The sequence below is a fragment of the Entamoeba invadens genome (genome assembly GCF_000330505.1).
Source record: "Entamoeba invadens IP1 unplaced genomic scaffold scaff_1105074725273, whole genome shotgun sequence".
In the NCBI taxonomy this organism is placed as follows: Eukaryota; Evosea; order Mastigamoebida; family Endamoebidae; genus Entamoeba; species Entamoeba invadens.
Window position 1 is genome coordinate 148,283 of NW_004191876.1, and position 5,170 is coordinate 153,452.

The window sequence follows — 5,170 nt, forward strand, 5'->3', positions numbered from 1 at the left end:
CAGTATTATCAAAAGTCGCAGAACAGCCATAATTGTTTTATTAAAAACAGTTTTAAATAAAAAATTAAATTATGAAACATAGTAAAATATATAATAACTTTAATATATAATAATGAAAATTATATTGAAAAAATACTGCAAAAATTCAATCATTGACTAACCAAGGCTTTTATTTGTTATGCGTTATGGATAAATGGACTCGTTACATTTATCAAATTATGCAAGTTACGATTCTGTTTGTCGATTTGTTTTCTTTAAAACAAAAGAATGAATTAAACAACTTTAAATTGTGTTATATATCTTTTGGTTAGCCCATGGAATGTAAAACTCTTTATTATCAACAAAATAATATTTACAACTGTTCGATGTTTGAAAAATTAATCCAAAAAGCAATAATTTTTGAGTAATTTCATTTATCTATATTTTAAGAAAAGTATAGTTAATAACAAATTTTATTTTAATAAATTAAATTCTTATTTCATCATTATTAAACAATTTCTAATATTTTATAATATTATCAATTATAATTAATAGTTTTATTTGATATAGTATAAATATTATATTAATAAACTATTTATTTGTATACTATAAATTTTAATATTTTATAGTTTTGTTGTTAACTGTCGTTTTAAGTAGAAAAAACGACCGCGGCAAAAAGTCGCCATCTGTAAAGAAAAACTTTTGAAGATCGTAAAAACAAACAATACTATGAATTTTACTAAAACTACTTTATTTTTGGCATTAAAACAAAGAAAATATACCCCTTTTCATTTTAAAATGCATTTTTGGGACAAGTTCCAAATTTTTCCCTGTTCTGTGATAGACCCTGGCTGAATATACCCATTTGATACTTTTTTGTTCGAAGGGGTAATAAGTATTAAACTTCCTTTGTTTTAATATTAATAACTATTAGAACAGTATAAAGTTGTATTAATACAGAAGTGTTTTTTATCCAACCCGTATCAACAAAAGTTTTAAATTACAATGTTGATATTGGTGTAATTAAACATTTAAATTATGTCCGTTTTGTGATTATTATAATTAAAACAAATTGTTATAAAATTTCACAAATTATATTCAATGATCAAGAATTTGTTTTTAATCAACTTCTTTTATTTAACAGAAAAACAAATAGAGAATTATATTTATTGTAATACATCTGTTTTTAAATTAATACGTTTAAAATTGTGTTTGTATATTGACATCTTTGTTGTTTAAACAGTTTAAAATAATATAATCAAGAGCCAAAAAAATTCAACTGTAAAAATCCAACAATTAAATAAATATAGAATGAACATTTAATTATATACATTTATTTTCAATATATAACAGGTTAAACAAAAATATAATAAGTAATTTAAATATTTATTTTGTTATTTAAATCTAACTCAACACTTTTTAATAAAATATAAATATTTGGAATTTTTTCACAATAAAGTAGAAGATGCATTTTTTTAATTTGAAAAAAAAATTATATATTTTGTACATTTAAAACGAAACAAATATAAAATGATTGTCAATTGATAATTTAAAGTAATATATTTCAACGACTTCACATAGTCAATAATGTTTATAAATAAATACAAATTAATGAATTTTAATTTATAATAGAATTTAAATTACTTCTTATATTCCCAAATAAATATCTTATTTAAATATCATGTTAACTTACACGTAAGTAACTGTTTTGTGTTTACAAACAAAAAAATTATTTCAACTTATTTTAAACAAGTATAAGCTTATTTTTGTCGGATTGTTGATATTAAGCAGTTATCCTCCATTGAATTATTATTACTATGTATTTATTTAAACAGTTGTTGTTTTCACTTTTTTATTTAAAGTGTGAGCTAATTTTTTGGAACATAAGATATCAAATATATTAAAAACAATTTTTTTAAAATCACATGTTGATTAATTTCTTTGTTAAACCCAACATCTGTCGTTTACATGAAATCAAAAACATAATATGTTCACATGATAACTGTTACAGACTGATTCTGTAAATTATATTATAATAATAATACAAATCAAATTAACACGAAGTTATTTAATTGATAATAGTTAAAATTTATCAAATAAAAAATAGTTGTTTATATAATTGTTATGGGTTTAAAGAAAATTAATCAGAATTACTAGCTTAACAAAATAAAAACGTTCACATTTCATTGATATTTACAATCAAATTTAAAACTAAAAAATGAATGTCTATTTAAATTATTTTTAATTTCAGCAATGTAATAATAATGATTTATCTAAATAATTATTAAATTTGATTATGAATTATTTATTATTTGAAATTTTTTTATTATGTTTTATTTAAAATAATACATTTAATATCATTATTGTAACATTTAAAATGCAAACAAACAAACTTCTTTGTTTTTATTGTGTAACCAAGTTGTTTCAACATTTATTGTTTAAAATAACATAGTTTTTGTTAAAATGCTACCATTTAAATATTAAACAATTTTAATTATAATGTTACCTTTTTTACCAAAATAATTAATTAAATATTATTTTTAATACAGTAAAATTTCCCAAGAGCGGTACCTCTGATAAGTGGGTTCTTTCAAGAAAGGGCATTTTAAGATTGAAACCAAAAATATAGTTCTTTATCGAAAGGTTTTTAAAGTTTGATTGGCTAAAAATGCCTGCTCTTGAGAGAACAAGTATACCACACTTTCCCATTCTTGAGAAGTTTTACTTTATATAGATATCAGAATGTTAAAAAATATAATTTATTTGAATGTTTGTTTAAATTAATATAAGATGATATTTTATACAATTCACTATAAACTGTTATGCAAAAAGACGTAATACAAATTTAAGAATGTATCATTAAAGGTGTTTAGACATGCACAACAAACCAATGTTTAAAATTGTCAATTTTTAAATTTTTTTGATTGAATTTTATATAATAATTAATTACTATTTTTGATATTTAAAATAAAATAAATAATTAAAAAGCAAAATACAAACATATACAGTTATAAATTTTATTTTTTGAAATTATAAAAAGAATGATTTGACATCATAATTTATAATACTTAATAATGCTATTAAATGTTTCTTGAATATATTTTTATATTAGCTTTTCCAAAACCAGTTTAATATTTGTGAAAATATAAGTCTTTTATCAAATGATATTATTGTCATTTTATTTTAATAATTTTTTGAATTTTTTAAATTATTCAAAAAATAAAAGTAAAAATTAAACAAAACTTTTACCTATTCATTCATTTTTTGTATATTCAAAAACGATAATGCAACTTTTTATATAAAAATATATATTAACATTAATATGTATTATTTGTTTTTGTACTATTTTTTGTCAACAGAATTATCAATTATGTAACAAACTTTGGATTATTATTTAAACCATATTTTCAAATTATTTAAAATTACAATAATAATATTAAACAATTGTCAAAAACACAACTAATATTCACAATATTTTTACTTTTACTATATTTAAGTATATTTGTTTTTAAAATAAGATTTTATTATAATTATAACACTACAAACAATTTCAAAACATATAAAAAATATAATCTGTTCCATTAATATTAAATATTTTAAATTGCAAATAAAATTATTTATATAATTGTCATTTGTTAATTAATAGTCATTATATTAATAAAACATTTCGTTGTTCAGACAATTAAAGTTTGATTATTTATTATTTAAATGAATATAATTTAAGTCCTTAATTAAAAATGCATGTTCTCTTTAATATAAATGTAAAATATTAATTTATTAAAATTTTAAAAATACAATAACATAACATAAAAGAGTTGAACCAATAATAATAATAAATGGTAAATTCAAAGATAATCAGAATTTTGATTTATTCCATGTTTTGTTCCAAATAAGAATCAAGATTTTCATCTTTTGTAAAAGTGTGAATAAATGCCATGTAACATAGAGTTGTGGGTGATATTTTGTTTCTTCTGTTACGCAGATAATTACCAGCCAATGAAAACAACCTCTCAGAAGGAGTACTTGAACACAAAATAGTAGAGTATTTAATGGCGATACGAGACAAATCACTCCATTCTTTTTTGTGATTAATCCAAAAGCTGGTAAAGGGTTCTTTGTAATCATGAGTCAGAGCAGTTCTTTCGTAAGAAGATAATTGACCTTCAAGTCCAGTCTCATATTCATTAACATAAGTTGAATATTGGCTAAAACGATCGGTTGGATGCGAGGCAATAACAGTTTCAGACGTGTCAGAAATGGTTGGTTGTTGAGTTGTTTCTACTATCATATTTTCTTCGAATTTTTTAATAATGAACTCTTTGGCTATCATTTTATCTTCTGGTTGAAACATTCGGTACTTTATTGCTGGGTTCAAATAGGTTGCAACCATTATATTGGAGTCCTTTCTAATACTTTCCCTTTTCAAAATACCTTGACACTGATTTGATGAGATTTTCTACAAACAGTCTTGACACTTTGTTGACATCTATCATTGGTTTTAACTTTTCCACAATGATGTGTTCACGATCTTGTTCTGTCAGAGTCATTAATTTATCTGACGACAAAATTTCATTATCAAGTTTAAATACTTTAATGGATTCTTGAGATACATCGGGGTCTCTACTAATACTTTGAACAAGACGATTTAACTCTCCTTTTAATGTTACTATTTCTCCAAAAACATATGACAGACTAGGTCCACTTTCAGACGAAAGTTCGTTACTTGAGATTTTCATCGTCTGGATTGCTGTTGCAACATTTTTTAGTATTCTGATGTCAGTATCAGTCAATGTATGCAATTCAATAAATATAGACTTTTCTTTGGAGTCCTTGCAAATTTCTGAATATTTTTTAATGGCCTGATTGATGTTTGATGTTTGATAAATAATACTGTTAATCATATCCAATTTGGAAAACCACCTCACATCAATATCACTTCTTAAACACTTTGCTTCATTCATACCGTTATCATCTTTACGAGGAAGAATTATCTGTGAACAACGTTTCACTTTCTTCACTATTCTCTTGGTCTTTTTGAGAACTTCTGCTACTTCTGGAGTTTCTGAAATACCTTTCTTGAGAGCCAAATCCAGTCTATGACACGAGCACCCAATAGAAACATGCCCCGATAACTTGACACCTCTAACGACATTGGATGCATTGTCTGTTATAATTGGAAAGTCTCCGTATT